At 33.3% G+C, this 26,660-nt stretch overlaps 1 protein-coding gene across 5 annotated transcripts in view; it reads right to left on the minus strand.

Annotated features, from left to right (window-relative positions):
* The window catches only part of HDAC9 (histone deacetylase 9), an 819,260-nt gene that overhangs the window by 652,440 nt on the left and 140,160 nt on the right, over positions 1 to 26,660 (minus strand). The gene's annotated exons all lie outside the window — the stretch shown is intronic.

The following is a 26,660-nucleotide window of genomic DNA, read 5'->3' on the forward strand; positions in this document are numbered from 1 at the left end:
CTTAATAAGAAGCCTAACAGACTACAGAAACCAGTGATTCAACAAAGTGAAGAGGAGGAGAGAGAATATCTGTCAGCTCTATACTCTGCATAAGCTCCTCAGTTGGGTGGGGAAAAGAGTGATTTTTAATGCAATCAGAGGACGTGTGGGAAGTAGCTGGTGTTTCATTTGTTGATAAATTATTCTGTCCTAGAAGGGAGCCAGTTTACAGGATATAGAAACTTCTACAACTTGAGGCCCTGGTCTGGATGGCTCTCTTCCTCTGGAGTTTAGCAATTAAAACATTGGACAAAGTAGTAGATATGTGCCTCTGGATGAGGGAAAATTAAATGTCCTCTGAGGAAGCTATGAACTGTTTTCTAGGTGTATCTGCAATAAATGAGAAGAAAATACAGGACCTGAGACACATCTTAATGAAAATACTTTTTATATGTTGATCCAACTCCGAAAGATTGCAGCATACAAAACGCTGTCACCCAAGAGCCATCAGCAGCCATAACTGGCAGATTTTGAGCACTGCAGAGCTTCTCATTTTTCAAGAGAAAATAAACAACTGGATTTTTAAGTGAAACCTGCTTTTTCAAAAGACTGGCAAACAGTCCATAGTCTGACATGATCTCTGCCTTAGGTATTAATTGCTCAATTAAAAAAATATTGTAATGACATTTACAAAATAGGTAATATCAAAGATATGATATTTAGTGTAGCATGCAAGTGACCAAGACTTTGGTCTCATCTTGTAAAAACATTTAGAGATGAATGCTATAGAACAGACTCTGGAGTAGCTGCCAATGTGTTAAACAGTAACTCTCTATGGATGGGTCTTTTTTTTTTTTTCCTATTTACTTTTCAGTGTTTTCTAATTTTTCCAAAATGAACATGAGGTTTTACAATAAGAAATAAGCAATAGAAAGTATATTTAGTTTTTTAAAAAGTCAAAGGACAATAACTATGAAAAGCCCTTTGAACATATTCAGAAAGGACCACAGTTGAAATGGACAAAAAAATGTAGTATCTCTCAAATACTCAATTCTGCTCCATCTCAAGCACTGGCTAAAGACCAGATGTAAATACTAAGCTATCTACAAATCAGAAGACGGATGTACCCAAGTAACAGGATTCATTACCATGTGTTCCAGATATATAGGTCATTATTTTATCTCCATTATTAGATAGCCAGAGCTCACACAGGCAGGATTTAAAAAACTGAATGTATAACACTGAAAACACTTAAATAATTGTGTGTCGATCTAGTGCTTTAAAAGAGGTAAAAAGTAAATTTCCTCTGAGCTAAATAATAATATTATTAATAAAGTTAACCTTTAAAATCAAGGTGCTTCAGTAATTTAATTACCTCTTTCCTATTTACAAAATTAATATTAGAAGCCAAGCATACTTGAATTCAATAAAATTATTTTATTTTCCTCTAAGGCTTAAGAAACACTTTACAAAACCTCTCCTCTTAAAAGCCAATCTTAGTCTTCAATCTGCTGAAGATTTGGATCACATTTTGCTCCTTTAAAAACTTATTTTCCCCCAAATTAGAAATATTTAATTAGAAATGTTTCAAAGCTGATCCTCTTAAGCACCAAGCATGACTTCCTGGGAAAATAAGCTGACATCTTTTAAAATATCATGTGTAATAAGATCATTTAAAATGTGCTCTAAACACACTAAAAATTCTGCAATTACTACTGATTTTTTTGCAAATTATGAAAATGTATCAGCAAACTGTATAGAAAGTAACTGTTAGAATCACAGTAATTGTTGTGGTAATGATGATATAATTTTTGGAGTTGTTACTTTTCTGTTTGTTTGTTTAGGGAGTACAGTCATGCTGGTGCTTACTCTGAAAGGAAATTCACCTTTTCTCAAGTCTTAAAGCTCTATGCTAACTGGAGCTTCAGTCCTTAAATATGTTTTCAAGTTTATTCATTTCAGTTCAGCAAAATCAGAAGATTATTCAGTTTATGAACTGAATCTTTCCTTTCAGTTATAGCTTTCAATTTTAATGACAAAAGCAGATGTTTGCACGTTTGAAAGTTGCTAGCTTGACACTGTTGGGGAACCCAGGGCAAATACAACAAAATTATCAATTACTCAGCATAAAAGGAGACATAGAAATCTATCTCATAAGCACAGTATCACACAACACATCTTTCTGAGGAAAGCATCCCAAATGTAGTCTCTTTAAAATGCTTTAAGCATTTGATTAAACTTGCTGCTAAAGTGATTATTTTTAACTAAGAGCTTGCTTATTGACATATATTCAAATAAGTTTTTTATTTGCCATCAGAATACAACATATCTAATACACTTGCTGAAAAGAAAGGGAGACTACTCCTGGATTTGTGTATGTGTGTGTGTGTGTTCCTCAACAAACATAACACATAGTATTCAACTTCACTAGTAATTGAATAAATGTATATTATGAAAGGTTAACATTTTTACTTATCAACTGATGCTAACACATGATGAAGACAAGCATATGATGTGAAGAGGACTCTCTGTACTACTGATAAGTACACCTTTCTTGGAAAACAAAATTGTCACAATATATCAAGAATGTTGTTAAAAGTCCACGCTCTTTGAGAGTGTCTTCATTTCTAAGAATCATTTCTAAAGGAAAAAAATCAAAGATGTTGATGGTGATTTATGTAACTGAATGTCTATCACACTGTTATTTTAAAATGTGAACAAAAGCAAACTGTCCATATCCTCAGTCTAAGAGGAACAGTAAAGGAAATTATGGTATAACTATAGGATGGAATATAACACAGTTTCTGTAAATTATGACATTAAAAATAATGATACTAAAAACATTCATAATACAATGCTGAGTAAGGGAAAAAGATATAAAAACATGTATGTATTATTATCCATATCTTGGAACACAAACAAATTCTCTCCTCACACCCTCACACCTCACACATAAAATGTATCCACAAAATTGACAGAAAACATATTTTTTAAAAAAGCTCAAAAAATGGAGAGGGATTATCTCTGAATGGTGTGATTATAGATAAAATTTACATTCTTTTTACCTTTTATAAAGTAAGTTTTCTATTTTGTACACCAGGGCAAAAAAATTATGTCATAAATCTGAAGACATCAAAATATCTGCAGCACTTTTCATGAGTGCTAGAATCTTCTTTTGCATCACAGTGCCCTTTAATTTGATCTTTTGGACCAATTTTATTTTATCATTACTTCAGCTTTGTGATTTTTTTTTTTAATTCCTTGATAAAGTGAAGCCTGCCTGGCAACCCAGAATATTTAGGCTGAAATCAGACTCATGTAAATGTAGAAAAGATTGTCAGCTGGTCACCTTTTTAGTCACTGCCAAGAAATTCAATTACTGTTAAAAACAGACTGCTAAAATTCACATCCAATTTATTGCAACATAAATGAGGAAATTTTCACCTGCGATAACAGCAATACTGAGTATTGAGTTTAAATCACATGAAGGAGAAAGGAATTTATCTTTACCTAGTTTCCATAATACCAGACACTTGAAAATTTTAAGTCATTTAATTATCACAGCAATCCTGTGATTTAAGTTTTCGTACATTTATTTTACAGAAGAAGAGGCTAACTTATCTAAAGACTAGGTAAATTGACTAAGTTCTCATATTTGGTAAATGGAGAACCAGAATTGACTACTGATAATTCTGACTCTAAAACCGAGGTCTGGCGCTATACAGAGAGTTTGTTTTTGTTTCTGTTTTGTAATCCAGATAGTTCACCTGTGGTAGTCTTAAAATTACTCACAACCTAAAGAACAAAATCCTTGAGGACCATGAAATTAAGAAGATTAAAAATGGGAAATACACATGCTTTTCTCCTCTATAGTGACTATGGTAGAAGATGAAATAAGAGATAACAAAGAATCGGAAAAAGTACGCAACTGAATACTAACTGTGGCCACGTTTTCCGAACCAAGAGTCAGGACAAAAGTTTTAAACATATGAAATAGAAGTAATATGTATGTGTGTGTGTGTGTGTGTGTGTGTCTGTGTGTCTGTGTCTGTGTATGTGTGTGTTTATACTGGCATCTTTCATATTATTTGTAAATACCAAATAAAAGTCATAATTTTTTACTGACTTTAAAGGGAACATTTTAATTATTCCACAAATAACATAATCATAAAATCAAATAATACAAAAAAAATATGTGAGGACAGAAGTAAGAACTCCTCATAATCCTACAGTACAAAAATAGCCATTGCTAAGTGGCAGCTTCCCAGACTTCTTTCTATTCATGTACATAAGATCACAGTAGCGCTTAAGAAAACAAAGGTTAGGTGAATTGGCCAAGCTGTATAGTTAGTGACATGACGCAGGGTTTGAACAGGTATCTGTTTAACTCCCACAATAATGTTCTTTCTACCTCCTCATTTTGCCTGGAGTAGGGGAGGGAGTGGGTGGAATACTCCAGAAACACAGAAATTGAGGGGAAGAGAGTTTTAATGTGTTTGTTTTTAAAACTTCTACAGAATTCAAAGTATTAGATGTCTGATCCTGACATTTACTACTGTTTTCCTTTGAGCAAATAATTTAATTCCCCAGGCTGAATGCTTCCATCAATAAATAATGGCGATAAATCTCCAAAAGTTCTGAAAAAAGTCAATGACTCAGTGACTAAATGGAATTATATCTCAGTACTTAAGAATATCAGTTTTAAAGCAACGCAACATACTCAATATAAAAGTTCAACACTATCCTTTAGAGCTATAAATAAAGAATTAAGATACCATTCGGGCCATGTGTACTGATAACCTATTCTGCAAAGAGGAATGATATTCAGTTCACCAAATAATAGTTAGCTGTTATACTTTCTGTTACATAATCTTGGTATTCTACCAAGTTTAAAAATAAATCTCTAACTCACCTTTAATTTACTCTCTCTCCTTACATTATTACTATACCCTACTATGAAATGTCTCCCTATGCTCAATTAAAGTGTATTTTCAGCATTAGTACACCAAGGATCAGACAAAGGTCAAAGGGTTTCACATGCTCATTATTCTTTTCTAAAAGCAGTGCCTAAAAATTATCCAGAATTTCCAACAATTCTTTCAGCCCTGATTCCAAGGGTGAGGATCTTTGATCATTCAAATAGCAATGGGTTCCAGTAGGTGCTGTTCATGAGGACACTGGGCTGTATTAAGTGAAGATATGCCCTCAAACAGGCAACAAAGAGGAGGGACTGCCCAGGCTTCATGTAGTGATAGGCCTACTGTGCAATGCAGTTATAACATCCTTTTGTCTTGTGGGATATAAAGGGATAAGTTTCTCATCAAGTCACATACAATCCAAGTGACCTGAATTCTTAAAGAAATTTTCACCAAGTGATAATCACTTTCCCTCAAGGTAAATATGTGACTTTCCTTTCTGGAAAGGGTCCTGGGACCTTGCAATGTCTTGTTTAAGAATAATAATCATGATGTATCACTCTCATCTATTTCCCTAAGAAGTAAAATGTTCTGACTGCTCAGCCTTGGGCACCGTTTCAGGATTTTCCTGAGAAATACCCATTATATGCTATCACTCACTAATGATATAGTCTTAGGAATGTCATTAAACACTCTGGCCTTTATTTTCTCATTTACAAAATGCAGCTTATAATGCCTATTTCATAAAATTGCTGTGAAAATTAAATAAGATCAATTATATAAAGGCCTTCATTTAGTGACTAGCACATTGTAAGTGGCCAAAAATTGAAACCTACAATTTCTGTAACTAGTCATAAACAATATTTAAATAGCTTTCTCCTCCCTCTTCTGAGAGGGATATTACAATGTCTTTTCATTGTGTGTGCATGTGTGTTTTCTTGCAGTATTTTTTAAGGTGGCTGTAGGCTCATTTTGGCCCTTTTTCTAGAAGCTTTACAATACAGTTTTTAAAATCCTTTTAGGATCCATAATCCTGTTGAATCAGGAATAAAACGTGTACTTAGGTTCAGGCAAACAATTGTTCAACAGAAGCCCCTTCAATTTTTAATTACTCCCTCTTCCCTCTCCAAATTCACTGTTATTCTCTGATTTTTTAATCTTGAAAGCCATTCAGGGTACATTATTTATGTTATATTCAATAGGGGGAAAAAGAAGAAAAGGAATTTTATTCAGGACACTACCTCTAACCTTGAAATGTTATTTTCTGAACATTTGTTCTGCTCATTGAACAAATTTTAGTCTTCAAGTCAGATGTCTAAATACAGTGCTTGAGCTCTGCTTAAAGGCTAAAAATATAGACTTCTGCACAAGGTGATGGTTACAAAAGAAGGTGTTTAGAATATGATTCAATAGAAGCTAAGGTAATTGAACATTAGCTATATGGTTCAGCCAGAAGAAATTTTCATCTACACTGAAGCTTTGGAGTCAAATCTTAGGCTATTATCCTTTGAGATACATTTTACTTGAAAAGAGAGTTAAGTAAGTCGTTTCTTGAAATCCTTCACTGGGTTCTCAGTTTTCATTATTTGAAGACTGGAAGTCATGAAAGCATTTGTCAGCGTCTCTCTTTTAAATAGAGTACCAATAAAAGCATGCTCCACAATGCATATGTCTGAACAAGAAGAATGGCTACAAAGCCCATGGAATATTTTCCTCCACTTAAAGAAAAATCTATTAATAGAAGTCAAAGAATAGTTATGATGCTGACTAATAACACATACCACATGCCATCATCTAAAGAGTTTATTATCCTTCAGGAAATGTATATCATTGCCTGATCCTGTTTCAGACTCACAGACAAAGCTCTGTCCCATCTAGAAGTTCATACTTGGTCTTCCTCAGGCATATCATCTTGAAAGTAAAGTATTGAGAAGGTCCAGATGGGAATAGCAAAATAAAACGAAGGCCTATAATTAATCCTGGCTCTGTTTTCAAATGAAAAGTGAAGTCCATTTTATTTTAAAATGTTATTCCTTTTGAGAAGTTACAAAAGATACAGTTGGATAAAGAAAGGGAGATTAGGGTATATAACAAAAATTTTGATATGCTCATGAGCAAATATTGCATGAATGAATGATTGAATGGAAAGTCATAACACTATTAGAAAATCTCAATAGATTATTTTAGTATCCAAACCCCTTCTTTAAATATTTATTATTTATTATATGTAAGTTTCATGAAGCTACTCTGTCTTTTTCAATACTGTATCTCCAGTGCCTAGAAACACACTTGACAGAGGTAGCTCCTTAACAAATATTTGCTGAATGGATGAATACATTTTCATTTTATTTTTATTTCCTTTTTAATCTTTCAATCATTTTTAAGGATGATTCACAATTATTTTCCTGAACCTTTGAGAATTCCCCTTTCAACACTCAGAATTCCCCTTTCAACACTAGAGAGACGAGTTAAGAGAAGATGAAGTTGTGATTCCTTAATAAAATTTTCATGCAAGAAATAATATTTGGCTAATTTACACATAATACATGAATTAAGCCTTTGAGAAAACTAGTTTCTAGGTAACATCTTTCCTTATTAAATGGGTGAAATGTAAACATACACACATACTGGATATGCATTGACAATTTTTTTGCATCATCCTGATCACGAAATCATTGGGTAGAAAAGATGAGAGCGTGAAAACTTCCCTAACCATTTCATTTATAATTATAACACAACACAACAATCAGAATTGCCTACATGTTTACTTTTTAGGAAGAACAAGGGTAAAACTGTAGGTATGAAAGAAGGGTAGGCAGCAAGACAAAGCAAATAACAAAGGAGAACAAAATTTCAAAATCCAAAGGAGGTCTCCATCTGGACTATGTTGTGTCAAATATATTTAATAAAAAAAGTACTTTGTTACAGTGGAATTTCTTTTTCTTTTTGCAGAGGTTTAGTTGTGCTTTATTGAATGGTGAATTAAATGTGATATGTGCCAGAGATTGGTGTTCAATACCTTTCAAATTTATTTCTAAAATGACATAATTTATTTTAAAACTCCCAAACCTCCACAACCACATTTCTGAGTTTCCAGACTTGGACTTTCAGAATAGAATACCTACTTCCATACCAGAGGCAGCTCTTGTTATGGTGGTTAAATGTTCAATAGCGAAAAATTGTTTTTCTTTCTTAAATTACCAAACACCTCTTTCATACCTTTCAAAGTGACCTTTTAAAGTAGAATGTGAAATGCATAAAAGAGTGTGTCTCTCCACAAGCACATATTCACAATGTCCTGGGGCATTATTTCAGGAAGGAAAATTCCTGATGTTTTAAAGTCAATTTTTAAAATGCTAAAGAAATAACTACATCATATAGCATTTAAGTACTTCTCTTTTACCATGTTAAATAAAAGGCACATCTAAATTTAGACATATGTAGATAAACATGCCAATCCCTGAAAAACCCTAGACCACAGAAGTTCTAGGGAGAAGTCTGTATTATATTAAACATGAGACTCCATTTCCTTGTTTTGAATTATTGGTATTGCTGTGGCAACAGCACAATAGAGAACTTTGTTGCACTCTCAGCAGAGCTATTTATATTATTTAACCTCTTCCCTGGGAGTTCTTCCTCTACTAAGTTCTTCCATTATTTTAATAAAGCAGTCCATTCAGAGTTTTCAAAAAAAATTGTTGCTAAATGTGAACAAACAAAACTTAGCTTTGAACCATTTAGGGCAAACATTTTGGACAAGAAACTCGTATCTTGAAGTGTTTTAAGAAACTGAATACCCATTTCACAGATCACAGAATTCTGGAATAAAAGGATACTTTCAGAAACTGAATAAAGTGGCATATGATTTCTAAATGCTCTGATAATTTACCAAAATATCCAGAAATGGAAAATAGCTGGTTAATAATTAAAATACTCCAAAGAGAACTTCTCAAAGAAAAGTTCAAGATGGTATTCCTTCCTGATTATAGGATGGAGCAAGTGCAGTGACATAGACGTGGAAAAGGACTAATGTCACCTGGTTGCATAAAGATATACATGACAAAATTTCCTTTAATATTTACCGCTGGAATGGTTAAATTAACCAAGCAAAGAGATGAATTAACCAATTGGATTGAAACAAGTAACATACTGAATTATATAAAACATTCACTTTAAATTAGTAAATTGGCTAACCATCTAGTTGGAGCATAAGTAAGACATTTTGATAAAATCTTTTGTACACAGTAACCGAAATTAACTCCCATGTTTGGAAATTAACCAAGACAGTTGAAAGGAATTGATTAGGAAAGAGAAAATGAAGTAGGAAAATTAACTACCGATTAATCTGTTCAAATGACTGAGAAACATCCGGGGTCAGGGGTGGTGTAAGACAAGTGCATAGAACCAGGCAGAAATGATCAAAATAAAAGAAAAAGACTGTAAGTCCTATTTTTAAATGAAAAGCTCCTCTTCTCCAGTTTCATCTGTCATTTGCCCCTCACACCCACTACTCCAGGTACCAGGAATTTCTCTTTCTTTTTTAAACAGCAAAGACCTTTCACTCTTCTACTCACCGCTCCACCTATCGGCCCTTCTCCAACCCTTTTTTGCTGGCAAGCTCACATTCACTTTTTTGGATCAGTTGTCTTCTCTGTCACCCCACCCTGTGTCCCCACTCAACCAGAGCTCATCACTGCTTCCTCAGTGCTACAGGCCATCATTGCTGCCTCTGCCTGAATGCTAACATCTTGTTATTATAAAGGGCTTTTTGTGTCTAGTCTCACACTAAACTGTGGCCTCCTTTAGGGCAGAATCCACAGAAAACTTATTCACTCATCTTTGTACCTCCATTTATTTTAGAATTATGCTGTAACTACTAAATGACTGGTAATAATGGTTTCAAAATGAACTGATAATTAGTAATATAAAACTATATGTTCGCAAAAATTACGTGTTTCAAAATGTAAGTTTGCTCATATAAACAAATGCAAGAAGAAATTTAGGATAAAGAAAAAAAGTGGTAAGGATACTGAAAAAGAATTTAGAAGGCACAGACAAAGAAGCCACTTTTCACTGTGTACTATGACTGCAAGCAAACTTATTTAGTAAATACTTTCCTATTAAAATTTATTTTGAAGTGAATATTATAAAGGCTAAAATAATAAGCATTATTTCTAGTTTTATATTTGGCTCCTGAAAAAAAAGCAAATTGGATAAGCTGTCATTTCTACTATTCATTATTTCATTATAAAATGTAACACCACCCACTTTCTGTGGAAGAAAAAAATCACACATTCTCTCTTATTAAAACCTATGCCCTCCAGAGGTGCTCTGTCAAGTTAAGAAATGGCATGTCAGTAGACATAATATGCTGCAGAGACAGATGTCCCTATTCAAAATGCATGTACAATGATCAATCACAACTCAGAACATTCCTGAAAATTCAAGTGCCACACTTAAAAAACAATTACAGAAAGACATGTTAAAATAATATCAAGAAGCAGATATGCACTGAATGAATTACCCAAGACATTCAAAAGAATATTCGTAGAACATGAGAGGACTTTTTTGTTTGCTAAGTTTCCATATAAGAGTTTAAAATGTATTGTTAGAGGAATTAATGTGCCAAGGTCCATACTTGCTCTAGGGGAACTCCCCCTTGCCTTATCCTACTTTGCTCCAAGCTATCCATTCAATATGCACACGTGGCCTGTCATTAACTTCATTTCTAGTTTCATATAGAATTTAGTATTTATTACTCTTAAGCCTGTCTTTGATTTTATTTCAAACCTAAACACATAGCAGTCTAAACATATTTTTGAGATTCATCCATGATTATTTATACATATATGTACATATAATATGACTAATTCATTAATTTTTAAAATCACATAATATTCCATTGCATGAAAATACCTCAAATTATTTATCTGGATTCCTATTAATGGATATTTAGTTTGAGTCCAGTTTTCCAGTACTATAAACAATGATGAAATAAACATTCCTGTGCAAGTTTCTTTGTGCACACTATGAAAGAGTATTTCCATGGGATTATACCTCTCACTGGAATTGCTGGGTCTTTTAAGATACACAACTTGACAACAAATGTATGAAAAAATTACTCTTTTCAGTGGTACTAACTTACATCCCCAGTATTGTGAAGTTTTCTACAGCTCCATATCCTCACCAACACTTGGTATTGTTGAACTTTATATTTTGTCCATCTGATGTGTCTGAAACTGAGTAACAGCGTAGTTTTAATTTGCATTTCCCTGATCACTATTTTGGCTTTAAGTGGCCATTTGGATTTCATTTTATCAGTATTGACTATTCGTATTTGTCCTGTTTTTCCCTTGGGTTATTTGTCTTTCTTTTTGATATCCTGAATGCTAATCCTTGATCATATTTTTGTCATACACATATTTCTCTGGTCTTTGACTCATTTCTTTTTCTCTTTCATTATACAAATTTGAAATTTAACATTATATTTATTGCTCATAATTATCAATCGTTTCCTTTTCTGTATTTTGCTTAGAAAATTATCCCATTCTCTATATCATAAAGATATTCTCCAATTTGCATTTCAAATTTAAATCCTTAATTCATCTGGGATTGCTTTTGAGCTTTTATGAGGTAGAGATGCAATTTCAACTTTTTTCCCAGTTCTATTTATTAAATAACTCATCCTTTTGATGATGAACAATGTCACCTCTATCATATATCTGGTTTTCATATATGTTTATATGTATATTGATTCTGAATAAGTAAATGACAAACTGTCACCTCCTTTATAAAATGTTGTGGCATGTAAATGAGAAGTAAAATTCTATAATGATGGTGATCTATAAGCATACTATTGGGTATTATTTTGTTTCAATTGCAATTGTGCTAACATAAACATATAAAAAAATTGAGACAAGAATTACCTAAAACTTTAGAGATGATTTCAAAACAAACTGTCTAAGGAGAAGAAAATATTGCAGAAGGCTGCCTTTCAGACAATATCAAGAAGAGAAAGCTAAAACCAAGGGAGAAAAAAATTTTAATTAAAAAAATCTGTCATAATAAAGGCTATAGAATTACTTATCGGAGAAAAAACTTACACCTACATCTCACTGACTCCTTGAAAGTGTTTTACTACAACACACAAGCACACACAATGTATGTATATGTGTATATATGTGTGTATGTGCATGTATGTATTTATTTTCATCTTAACTATGCCCCTGTCAAGAAAGAATTAATAGCAGAATATTAAAGGTTCAAAATATAATCTGGATACCGTAAGGTGTGTATCTTTCCAGATTAGAAAGAGCACTCACCCAACACTGTTAAGACTTAAAAATAATATTTTTTTAACAGAAAATTTTTGATCCAAAAGCGAAAACTAATATTCTTACTATAGCTACCATTCATATTAGAAAAAAGTAATAAACATTTGGAATATTGCTGTTCTATAACAATTTATTGTGTAACTAAAATTCACATTTCCAAAATTCCATATTATCAAATCAGAACTCTTGGCAGTAAAAGAAAAACTGAGCATTTGATGCCCTGTCATTGTTCAGCAAATGTTGTACTACTCTACATTATTTGAGAACTGCCTCTGAAATTCTCTGATGCATCTTACTCTTTACTCTTCAAGAGGCTGAAATTATGATTTCTGCCTTCATTCAGGCATGCATTAATTCATCAAACACTTATTAAATTTTATCTATGTGTTGGGCACTTCGTTAGATGCTAGAGATATTGTGGTAAATGGAAAGTACCTGATTTCTGCTTTCACAGAAGCTTACAGGCTCCTGGAGAAGACAGAAATTAAAAAAAGAGTTCACCACCCTGTATTAAAGTGCTGCGGGCAAGGGAAGCGCAGGGTGCTATGAGCACAACTGGGGACCCAAGAGACAAGGCACCATGGAATGCCCATCTTGAGGAAGTTCTGTTCAAACTAAGGCTTGAAGTAAACTTAGGAATTGAGGACCAAAAAAGTGTTCAGACTGAGGGGAAGGTATGAGGTGTACAAAATGTGAGATCACAGTATTTCTAGGATCCAAGCTAAGTCTATACAGTTGGATAAAGGAAAGCAAGAGGGAAATTAGTGCCAAGTGTTTGATCTTTGACTTCTTACTCAAACATATGACAGCCTGAAATATATGAACTTTCAGGTCCAACATGACGATGAGAAGGCAAAACTGGGAATTCCTAACATTCTAAGCTGTGGATCTTTCTAGAAAATATGTATGAACCTAAAATATACTTATGCAAGAGAGTTTGGATTAAATCACAAATAGCTCCAATGCAATCTCACTTAAATGTCCACATCTATACATAGAGTATACATGCAGCTATATAGCTACATATGCGAATCCCTCTGATGATTGAGAATATGTAATTCTTTTAAAATCACACATTGTATACTTGCAGCATCTACATTTCCTCCCCTAATTATAGTTTCTACAAGAAAATTTTACTGTAAAATAATGACAAGGAATAATGGTAAGAGATGATCGATATTACACAAGAATGTTTGCAATTCAGACAAACTATGGAGAAATTGTTTCTTCTACATTTTAAGGAATTTCCATATAATAGTTATAACATACTTTGAATATTTTTCCTAGTCATGTTTAGTATACCAAATCAATGTTAATACTACATTTGTTCTTGCCAAATAACAATCTTAAAACAAAAATCAAATAATATAATTATAAGAAAATTTGGGTAACTTAATTTCAGAAACAGCAAGTAGAGCTTGTAACTTATTCTTATCTTTTCACTAAAAAATGAACAAAATGCCATTTTAAATGGCCACATAAAATTCACTCAGACTTAGCTGGCTTTCTATTCATTTTATTCGGATTTTCTAGAGACCAAAGAAAAAGAAGGCATCTTGTCAATACAGAAGGTGCACATAAAATCTAATCGTAATGCTAGAAGCAACCAAGACTAATAATTTAGCACTTATCCTCCTGTTTTTGTTTTTTCACCTAAAAATAAGATATATATATATATATATATATATATATATATATTAAAAAAACAAATTATTCTTTCAGTTTATATCCTACTTTTTACAAAAATAATATTACTTAAAAGATCTGCTAGATAACTTATTTTATGAATATTTAATATTCCACAGCAGAAATTCTCCATGTTAAGTTGGCTATTTTCTACATTAATAGGCACTCAGATATTTTTCTAATTTTTTTTTGGTTTATGTAAATAATGCAACATCAAGCCTTTTAATTCTATGCTTATTCTACTAATAATATGGGAAATCATGGGCAGAGAAGGTGATAGTAAAATAAATTACCTTTCTTCTCTAAGTCACATTTTTAAAAAATTTATGCAAACAATTATTGAGGTCCAATGCTATACCAGGCACCTTGACCTTGAGGATACAGAGATGAGAAAGAACCAGTATCACTTGCCAGGAGCCCACTGCCCATCCCAGTGGTTCTCAACTGGGATGACTTTACTCCACTGGGGACCTCTGGCAATGCCTGGAGACATTTTTGGTTGTCACAACCTGTGAGGAGGGTGCTACTGGAATTTAGTGAGTAGAGGCCAGAGATGCTGCTAAATATCCTACAATGTACAGGACAGGCCCCCACAACAAAAAATTATCAGTCCAAAAGGTCAATAAAAAAGGTGCTGAGGTTGAGAAATCCTCAGTCAAGTCTTTTCCTGTAGTCTGCACACCTCTATCAAACTTAAGAGAGTTTCTCATTCCAACAATAACATTTAATAAGTTATAAAAGTCAGTGACAACACCAATAATCCCCATGAAACTACATATTTAAATCAACAGAATGGCCTAGTTTCCATACTCATATTTCAAACACAATGACTCCATATACTGATTAATGAACTCTGGAGACTGGCAAGTGTGGGAGTCTTACATCTGCAGTATACACTTCAGGCTCAATTCAGTGGCGCTTCCTATACTTCTTTTAAACCTTTAGACTTCAGGATTTTCTCAGGCAAGGAAATGAAAACAAGGTATTTTTAACTACCTGCTCAATTGCTTGGAAAATTACCTCTTAAAACATTTAAACACCCACTTCTCACTTTTTCCAAAGCCCTAGAGTAGCCAAGTGATATTAATCACTGGAATTCCTCAATGAGGAAATGTAATTTTTCAAAATAGCTTAGACAGTTTGTTTTATTTTCCAAGCTGTTTATTTTGGAATATATATAGATGTAGGTGTACATCTGCAAGACAAATAACCATGAATTTGCTGCAAACCCTGCAACAGCACCTTCTCCAAAATTCTACAAGACTCATTTTGATAGACCTACATGAGCCTTCAAAGGGCAGCAAACTCATTATAGCAATGGAAATCTAAGTAATTATAAGTTCTTCAACTACAAATGTAGTATTTATTAGGCAAAAGAATCCTGATTCTGTTAATGCTGTATATAATGAGATTGTACAATTCCTTTAGTCTTCCATTTGTTCAAATAACTATAGCACAGCTGGTGGCAATAAAAGCTACTCCATTGTTTTCTCACTGTCTGAACTTGGAATAAACGGTCCAGCTCTAGAAAAGAAGTTGTTCTTTCGTCTGATAAATTTCTTTCAAGTGGTTATCAATTTAAGGAAGAAGTCAAAGCTGCCCATGAGTAAATACCTCATCACATAAAACATCAAATACCAACCACCCTCCATTACTGAAAACATTGGTTTGGAAAATAAACAAGGACAAAATGGCTCACTGCTTTTAATCAGTGTAATGAATACCATTAACTCAAACTGCAAACTCCCTACTCACCAGAAGTGAATTATTTAGTTCCAATATCTTTCCAATGGTTTCTTTTTCTCTTTAAACTTTAATTAAAATCAACCACATTTGAAAATTGAGAAACCTAAGCCTAAGAAAGGATTTTCAGCAACAACAAAAAATTCTTTTTATCTTTGGTTCTGACAACCTCTCTAACATCTGAAAATTCTTCAACCCAGTTAGAAGCACAGTTCATATAATGCAAACATCCATAAAGGGAGATAAAAAATCCAATCTATTCAACAAACTTTCGTGGAGAAAACTCAACATGTTGAATACTACAGGTACATGACAAATAAGATATAGTCATCAAAGAAAGTATCAGCTCAAGCAATTTGTGCATCACTTGTATGTTTGTTAATGAAACATGGAAATTGATAACAAGTTTTTAAAAAATTACTATGAAATATATAGCATTCTATCACGTTCTAAGCAGAATAGTAAAATTGGAAATACACTATAAGAATGGTTTCACAGGGTTTTTTTGTTGAGATTTTCATACTATTTACGTATCCACCTAATACTTATCATCTACCATGTACCTAGCTATGTAAGAGACAGAACCAGAAGCACAAAATATTTCCAGCTGAGGAAACAAATGACAAAAGAGCCTTTTGTAGGAGTATGCTGGATATCATGAGAGATACAAACCCCAGACTAAAGAAATATGCATATACTCTCTTTCTGACCCAACTCTAACTTAGTGTTTGTCAGCTACACACACAATAGTTTTGTCAAAAAAATGAAACTATTTGTAAACTTATATAATATCCCTCCTCAGTTAGTATTTAGATTTAAAAAAAAAATAGTGTCTGATCTCCAAACTTAAAATTTGTTGAAAGAAAATAGCATGAGCAGATAGCTCATAAGATATTGCTTCCAACAAAATTTTTGATCATATTGTGATTTTTGCTTTGATCTCCTGTTTCAACAATCACAGAGAATATTATAATTGAAAGTGAAACACTATTCAATTGAAACACCCAATACTGATTCCTCCTTTTTCTGAAGAAAGAGTAAGTTTTCTCTGAATAATTGCAGGATGTGTTTTTTTCCACCATCTAACATAGACTGAAATTAAATCAAACCCACTACTTATAATAAAATTTCTTGATGTTTTTCAGTAAGCATCAAGACATTTAAACACATGTGCTCTGCACTTAACAATGCATTATGATGGCCATGCATAGATGCTCCTGGGCATAATGTTTGAGTATTTCTATAGTAACCAGTTTTCCCTTAATGGCATTAAAGTATACAGCAAAAAAAGTATATGAAAAATATGTGGCCTATCTAATATCACTTAGATAGAGTCAACATTTTTAAGGAAATATAACAAAAAAAATACTTGGCTAAATTTGTAAGTTCACTTATATAAACTGCTTTTTCTTACAACTTGAGATTTTGTCTAATTAAAGCCTAAATTTGAAGAGTTTTGAGATATCAGTAAGATAGTAAATTATTATCCCCTGTAAGAACTATGTCACTGAGCAGGCATACATGGGTAAGAACATCTCAGCAGAAATCATTCTTTCTAAAATAGAAAAGTGTTAATCCTTCAAAATGAATTACCAGCCTCTACATCCATGTCCTTCTTATATGAGTATATGCACAGTCATTTTTAGCAAGCTAAAATCTCTCATACTTAACTTTAACATAGCTATAAAATACTTTGCTTGTACAATAGCACATGAAATTTTGTAAAAACCATGATATGTCTACAACTTCTTGACATTTAATTTATTAGTATTTATGTATGTATGTTTACCCATTTTGTTCTTCTTTGACCCACTGGTTATTTAGGAATGTGTTAATTCCCACATATTTGTGAATTTACCAAATTTCCTTCTATTTTTGATTTCTAATTTTAGTCTATTGTGGTTGAAGAATATACTTTGTATTTCAACCCTTTAAAATTTGTTGGAACTTGTTCTATAGCCTAACATATATGGTCTACCATAGAGAATAGTCCTTGTGTACTTGAGAAGAAAGTATACTCTGCTGCTGTTGGGTAGAATGCTTTATGGATGTTTGTTAGATCTAGTTGGTTTATAGTATTAAAGTCTTCTATTTTCTTGCAGATCATCTGTCTAGTTCTTCTACCCATTATTTAAAATGGAGTGGTGAAGTCTCCAACTATTATTGTTGAATTTTCTATTTCTCCCTTCAATTCTGTCAGTTTTTGCTTCATGTATTTTGGGGATTATTATTCAGTACATAAATGTTTACAATGCTATGTATTTTTCATGGGTTGATTCTTTTGTCATTACAAAAAATCCTTTTTTGTCTCTACCAACAATTTTTGTCTATTGTATCTGATATTAGTATTCCTACTTCAGCTCTCTTTTGGTTATTGCTTGGATGGTATATCTTTTTCCATCCATTTACTTTCAACCTATGTCTTTGTATCTAACATATAGCTCTTATATACAGAATATAGATATGATATTTTAATTATTTATTCTGCCAATATATACCTTTGATTGAATTATTTAATCCATGTCCATTAAATAAATTACTGATAAAATAAGATTTATGTCTACCATTTTGTTATTTATTTTTTATGTCAGGTCTCTTTGTTCTTCTATTCTTCCATTTCTGACTTCTTTAATGTTTGACAGATATTTTATAGTGTATCATTTTACCATTGTTGTTTCCTTTAATATATTTTTTGTTTCCATAATCTCTGGGATTAAATTTAATTTATTGTACAATCTAATTCAGATTAACACTAATTTAATTTCAATAGTATAAAATTTTTACCTACTATATCGCTTTTTAATTCCCCCTTTCTTTGTGTTCTCATTGTCATAGAAATTACTTCTTTATACACTATAAGCCCATTAATGTGGTTTTATAGTTTATGTAGTTGTCTTTCAAATCAGGAGAAAAAGACAGTTATAAACAAAAATAAATACATACTGCCTTTTATATTTACTTACATAGTTACATTTATCAGTATTGTTTATTGCTTCATGTGGATTTGAATTGTTGTCTAGTCTGCTTTCATTTCAGCCTAAAGGAATTTTTTTTTTTTTGTAGTATTTCTTATAGGGCAGATCTGCTAGTAACAAGTTTTCTCAGTTTTTGTTTATCTTGGAATATCTTAATTTCTCCTTCCTTTTTGAAGGACAGTTTTGCTGAACATAAAATTTTTGGCTAATTTGCCCTTAAGCACTTTGAATATGTAATGCACTGCCTTCTGGACTCCATGATTTCTGAAGTGAAATCAGTTATCAGTCTTGTTGAGGATTCCTTGATTTGAGGAGTAACTTATCTTTCACTGCTTTCAAGATTCTCTCTGCTTTTTGCTTCATCAGTTTGATCATGAGGTATGGTTCTCTTCAAGTATGTACTATTTGGTTTTGTTGAGCTTCTAGGATGTGTAGATTAATGTTTACTACCAAATTTGAGGACTTTTGAGCCATTAGTTCTTGAAATATTGTTTCTGCTCCTCTCTTTCTCTCTAGTCTTTTTGGGATTTCCATTATGCACATGTTGTTACACTTCATGGGGTTCCAAAGATCTCTGAGGCTCTGATCACTTTTCCTCATTCTTTTACTTCTCTATTCAACAGGATGAATAATCTCAATGGACATGTCTTCAAGTTCACAATTTTTTCCTCCTGCCAGCTCAAATCTTCTGTTAAACTTTTCCAGTAAATTTTTCATTTCCATTATTATACTTTTTAACTCCAGAATTTCTATGTTTTATAATGTCCAACTCTTAAATGAAATTGTCTATGTGGTGATACACTGTTGTCATACTTTTTTTTATTTCTTTAAACATGGTTTCCTTTATTTTTTTAAGTATACATATAATATCTGATTTAATTTATTTTTCTAGTGAGTCCACTGTTTGGGATACCTCAGAGGCAGTTTTTATTGACTTTTTTTCTGTGTATGGGCCATACTTTTCTATTTTCTTTGCATATCTTGGAGTTTTTCTGTTGAAAACAAGACATGTTAAATAATACAACGTGATAACTCTGGAATCAGATTTCTCTCTCCCCGCCCTGGTGTTCGTTGCTTTGTTTCTTTGTTGTTTTGTTGCTGCTGCTGCTGCTGCTGCTGTTTGCTTAGCAACTTTTCTGAATTCTCTAAGGTTTGTGTTTTGTCATGTGTGGTCACTGAAGTCTTTACTCAGATTTGTGATCAGCTAATAACTAGACAAAGATTTCCTTAAATGACTGGAACCAATATGTTTCCTAGCCTTTGCCAAGGGGCACAAATGCTTTGTGCATTTGTGGGTCATGGATTCCCCTTCTGACAGGCAGTTTACAACTCTGCCTTAGCCTTCACTTCCAGTTTGTACAAATGCTCAAGGTCAGACAGGAGTGAGAGATTAAGTCCTTATCAGGCCTTTCCTGGGCATGTGTACATCTCTATGCATGCTCCCTAAAGTAGAACTTGACAAAAAGTCCATTTTTATATAAAGCAAGACACTGAAGTATCCTCAATATGAATTCTTATTAAATGACACAGAACTGAATTTATTGTGGATCTGTCCTTTTTTCCAGTAGCTAATATTTCTCTGGCTCTGAATGAATCATGGTCCCATGTTCATCAAAACAAATTTCTGTCTGCATATTTTATAGTTGATTTAAAAAACACAGAACCCAGTCCAAGCATTAAAAGTCAGAATGTTACAAAGTTTGCATATTTCAACAAAACCTTGAAGATGACATTGTCCAGAAAACGCCAAAGTGCTTCTTTCTTCGAATTAAAATTCTAAATTGTTGTATGAAAAGCTCCCAATATCAGCATTTCCTCCCACAGCCTGCCTCCCAACCAGAAGTTCTATGGTTTTCACACATGCTCCGCACATACAGCTTATTTAGAAGAGGGCTTATATTGCTGAAGACTTCACAGGCTTGTTCAGGAACCTTCCTTTGAAATGATAATTGGCTCTTTCCAGAGCTGCTTTCTTATTCAGAGACCTTCTTATGAGTGCTCTCCACGAGGATGAGAAAGAGCACAGCGGTACATCTAACACACTCAATTCTTTCGCTAAAAGTCATCAGAGACGCTGTACTAGGGTATTTCTGGGATCGAGCAGTCATTTTTCCTTTTTGGCCCTAGATATAGTTAGGTAAGAGGGGGTTAGCCAAATAAGAAAACTATTATGCCTGGAACTTGACATATCAGAATCAATTCACACGTTTTATAAGTTCCACCTGACTAAATTCCTACAAGATGAAAATCTGCCTTTAGGATGAGTCATTTGATTTCATGTTATGCTGGTGAAAATCAATATGTGAATACAATAGGTCTTTCTAAACTTTATTAAACATGGCAACAGGTTTAATTTTCTGAAATAACTAAGTTGACTCTTATCAAATGATACACAATGCGGTAAGAGATTATTACAATACTACTCTATTTTTAACTCTTTGGAAAGAAAAAAATTTCATAAGTGGGAAAATCTAATGAAATGTAAATTGCAAATTTATACACAAAAGAGCCAAGAAAGGCAAAAGTTAAGGTGCTCAGGTTAACAACCATTCAGTTATGTTAAACTTAATACATGCTTAATTAGGCTATTAAATGTGTATTTTAATGTGCCACAGGTGAAATGCAGAGGAGTTAGTGTTCCTATGAGAACTTAACTTCCACACTTCCTTACTCCCCCATGTTTAAAATGCAACCTTTGAGTTGGGTTAATATAGCCCTTTGAAGTTAACTGCTTTGTTTTATTTTTATTTTAAAAAGAAAAGAATAAAGCAACCCACAGTATTTAATATTATTCATGTTTAAATGGTCCTTGTTGGTTTTTAAAATATGTTTGTAAAAGGAATACATTAGAGTCTGTGTTTATATCTTTGCTGGGGCCAACCTGCCTGACTAGAGATCACTTTTGGCTTTTTGCTAGATTATATTAATAAGCAGCAAATCACGATGTTACAATGAATCAAAAGAAATAATCATTTAGTTGTATTATTTTATTTTTAGAATAAGTAGCCACAATGCACACATGAAATCCTTAATGTCTCCACTCATTTACTTCAGCAAGAACAGAAAACAAAGAGAGTATACCTTTGACTTCACTAACTCCACTCCACAAAACTTCTAAACATCAGCAGAAAAAGACAACAAAATTTCCTTTCTTGGTGTTTAAGAAAAGATTATGCCCTAGGAAACCCATCTTAACAACAAGCTTGTTTTCTTTAGAAGCCACCAACCTTTTTGCTGGTGCTCTCTACTGTATCTTAAATGCAGAAGGTAAAACTTATTTTATAGTGGGAATGAAGATGAAAAGCCTTCCCATTAGTCCCATGGAGTTACAGCCTCATGGTTTCCAGACTTGCGCAATTACCCTGTGATATTCTGGCCCAGCAGACTGGACTGTGATGCATACACTGTGATCCTTTACAGTGTATTCCTAAATGAATAGGAGAGAATGGCAGTGCTGACTTCAGAGAAGCAGAGTCGGGTTCCCATTAGAATATGTTTTGTTAGGTCAGAAATAGCTATAAAGTTGTCCTATATGCCCACTTATGTTTTATAGCCATAAAGTATCCATCTTAAGACTGGTTCAGTTGATTTAACAAACTGATTCTTACTTTCTCTGTACACAGCTATTGACCTAGCTCGGAATGGCTTCCCAAGCATGAGTCAAGCCAAAGCCAATTTCTAGGTAGAGAAGACTATAATGTCCAAAATCAGTCCTTTTTGTATATTTATGCTCTTTGACAATAAATGGACTGGTCATTCATTACCTCCTAGCTACCCACTTATTCCTACTCCCGTGCAGTAAGTGAAGTTTAAAAGTATATCTAAATCCCAGCTCTGCCACTTACTAGCTCCATTACTTGGCATAAGTTGTTAATTCATTATAAAACTCCGTTTTCTTATCTTCAAAGTAGAGAAAATAAGAATTTCTCTTAAGACTGTTGTGCTGACTAAATGAGATATAATGTTTTTAAAACTCTAAAAATTGTCCCTGGCAAAGAATAAGCATCCAATAAATGCTAGCCTCCTCAACAGCAGTAAGGTAAATACTCAAAAATGTTGTCAAAGAATACCTTTGATCAACAAGGCTTTGACCATGTTTAAAAGACAGCCACTGGGAACTGATTAAAGGCATAGGTTGCTAGGCTAGATCTGACTTATAATTATTGCAGTGATCATCATTCATTGTTTGATCAAATAGTTACTAAGCACCTCCTGAGTGCTAACTAAATTCTATGCAGGGAAGAAAAATATGACAATTTCTCCAAAAGGCTTACACTACTCCAGAAATACCAGACAGATAACACACATCAGTATAATATGGGGGAAATTATAGCCCATGTCAACTGAAGTATAAAGTGCTTAGAGGTGGGGAGCTCATAACTGGTAAAAAGGATTAGAAATATGAAATATTTCTGAAGAAGGTAAGATTTTTAAAATTCTGAATACATCCTTTTGATTATATTTGCCGGGTAAAATTGGGCTCCAAACGAGGTTTTAAAGGTAAATATTAAATTCTTTCATTCAATATTTACTGAGAACCTACTATGTGCTAAATACGTCAATCCACTAAAACCTCACACAATATTCAGAGATAAAAATCACTTGTCTTCATATATCAATAAAATCTTGTGTTTATTTTAGGAAAAAAAACTGCAGTCATGATAACTCTATTTTGGCAAAATTCCTACATGAATATTTCCTGAGGAAAACTGTAGGATTCATTCAGTTTGCATTAACTAAAAATTGCCCTAAAAGATATGAATCAAAATTATTACTTTATCTAAATAGTGAAGTTGAATGGAGATGCCTATTCATTTATAAGACTATTTTTCTCACTTTTTAAATGGCTTTCCTTCTCTTTTTTTCTTTTCTTTATGAAGCTGTATTTTAAAAGTGCAAACCAGATTTAGGATCACACAGATCTTAAGTTCAATTGTTAGCTAAGACAAGTTATTTCTCTGAGCCAAATTTCATCATCTGTAAAAATCTGTAGAATAGGAATAACCATCACAGTACCTTGTGATTCTTACTTCATTCCGTCAACTTGTTTACAACTTAGAAACTCCTGCTAGCTTGCTTCTTAGAAACAGCAATCATATCTTGTTCATCTTTACAACCCCAAAGTACTTAAACATAATAATACTTAGCACATATTAGGCCATAACTAAAACCTTTCCCCTGGCTTGGATGCTGGCAAAAACATCACATCTACCCTTAACCAGTAAAATAAAATATTTTTATTTCACGTACTTTGTCAGAGAAACAATTTCCAAATCCACTGCTATGTAAGGTCAGCTAAAGAGATATATTTCAAAATTTTTTATTTCTTTATTTTTGACAAATAAAAATCATATATATATTTAAGGTGTACAACATAATGGTTTGATATACATATATATTTTAAAATAACTGCTACAGTCAAATTAATTAACATATCTGTCACTTCCCATAGTTGCCACTTTGTGTGTGTGTGTGGTGAGAACACTTGAGATTTACACATTTGGCAAATTTCAAGTAGACACCATATTATTACTAACTCTAGTCACCATTCTGTAATTAGATCTTCAAAACTTATTCATCTTACAATTGAAAGTTTGAATCCCTTGATCTATAAAAGAATATCTAAATGTCCAGTAAGTCATCTTAGATACTTGAAATCTGTGTTCCTCAATAATCCCCTGAAGATTCTGATTCAGAGGGTCTAAGATGGTGTCTGAGAGTCTGCATATCTAACAAGTCCCCAGGTGATGCTGAAGCTGCTGGTCAGCAAACCACACACTTACTGCCCTAGCTCAAAATCACTCTTAGAGTTTGTGCCTGGTGTTCACTTTTTGGCTTCTATAGAAGTGTTTTCCTGGATGCTACTTAGGCATTAAACAATTCACCAAAAGCATTATAAGAGTATACTTTTAAATGCCCTAAGACTAGCTTTGTCCTATTTACTTGCAAGGATGTTTTTGAGGACATCCATTATTTATTTCATTCCATAGGGCTTCTCTCGGAGGACCCATCACAGAGATTTCTCCCTGAACTTGATATTATGAAGAGTGCTGGTGCTCCTCCTGAGAAGCTGGCTTGTGCATATACTGCAGAGAGTATCAATCTTATAACCTTATGGTCTTTCCCTTATGGCTGCTAGAAAACTGAGAGACAGCTACCTTTATTTATATAAAATGGGTATCACCTTGGCACCTGGATTTTATATACAACCTCATTTTAAATAATTCACCCTCCTTTTTCTTCCCTTATTTTTTACTGGCTCTTATTTCCCTCCATTTTTTGTCGTTTGTGTTGTTAAATTTATATATTTTAAACAGACTTAAAATCCTGTTCACAATGAGAGAGGAATGGAAGTAGAAAGGAAAAAAAAGGACCTATTATAAGCAGAAAACACATGCATGACAGTTCTTAAACATTCCACCATTATCTACTATAAAAACTACAAGCAGCTAACTAAAATTTTTATTAACTGACTTAAAATTACTTTTAAGAAAGTCAGGGTTCCAGGAATCATCACTGTCATTCTCGTTTACTGATAGCAATGGATTATCTTAGAGTGATAAGATAGAAACACTGGCTGGAAAGGTAGGAATGTCTTGTCATTGGCTGTCTGATTTAGTGAAGCTCTCTGATGATATACCACCAATTTCATCACTCAGTCTGGAGGTGAAGGGTCCTTGCAATTCTCCCACCTGTCTTCTCTGAAATCTAATCACAACTCTGAACTCCTAAGGGATTCTATTTTTGCTATCCCCCAAATGCTATGCAGTGTTGTTATTATAACATCATATTCTTATATTTGTCCCTCACTTCACCTAGCACCCTACTTTCCATGCAGTCAGAATCAATATTACTTTCTGTTTATTAAGTAATAGCATTGCTATTTTTATACAGGAACTCTACAATAGGAGACATTGTATAATAATCTTGGACATTCAACATTGTAATAAGAAATAAAAATCTAAAAATCTGGGGCAAAAAAGAAAAAAACAAGCTCTTCAATTATTGAGAAGAAAAGCCCTTGATCTGCTATGATGGCAAAGTTTCTGAAGAGCCAAGTATAATTATTAAGTCACCTAAAAACTAAGATTTTTTAAATAATAGTTTCAAAGATCTCTTAATTATTTCACCTGGTTGTAGAAATGCATCAATGTTTCATCAAAGCTGTCCATAAAGGTTACTGTTTTTTAAGGCTAGAGAGGGTATGGCCACAATCTGTTTCCAAGCTGAATTATTTCCCAAAATTCTTCTCTGTATCTAATACTCCAGCCACATCAACCCTTTTAATCACTGCAAATGGCTCCTCTATCATCCCCTTGTCTTGCTCACTGAAGTGAGCTGTTCTGAAGTACTGTTTATGCATGTTACACAGCTAAATCCTATCCCACCTCCAAGAACCCATGAAAATGTTCCTCCCTCATGATGCTGTCTTTCCCTGTTCTCCAACCTGAAAGGAATCTCACTCTGCCACATTTATACCACTTATAATCTAACTCCTGACTCCTTACAAAATACTGCCTTTGACTACATTTTTCTTCGGTATAGATATCTGCAAACTGGTTAGCTCTCTGAAGAAAGTTATGGCTACTTTTTGTTAATACCCTGAAGACACTTAGCTTAATCCCTACAACTTAGTCTTCAAATGCCTGTTGAATGAATCCATTGACAAAATCCTGGTAGACATGCATCAGCAGGTCATCACAGCAAAGAGAAGGTTGCCTGTTTATTTGTTCAACTTATGAAACAAGGCTCTTTTAATCACATCTACCATTTCTCTGTGTGTATGTGTGCATAAGCATATATTCATAATTTTGCAAAACACGTTAAATATATAAATTGCTTAGTCTGTGTATTCCAGTTTTGATTATTCATGGTGCAGTGTCCTTCATGGAGGTTGATAAGAGCTACTCATAAAATGCAACTCTACATAATAGTACTCACCTTGGTACTACTGCACTTAATAAAGAACTTCAAAATTCATACTGAAGTACAGAATGCGCTGAACTACAGGATTCAAATTATTTTAG

The sequence above is a fragment of the Camelus bactrianus genome, chromosome 7, assembly GCF_048773025.1.
Source record: "Camelus bactrianus isolate YW-2024 breed Bactrian camel chromosome 7, ASM4877302v1, whole genome shotgun sequence".
NCBI lineage: Eukaryota > Metazoa > Chordata > Mammalia > Artiodactyla > Camelidae > Camelus > Camelus bactrianus.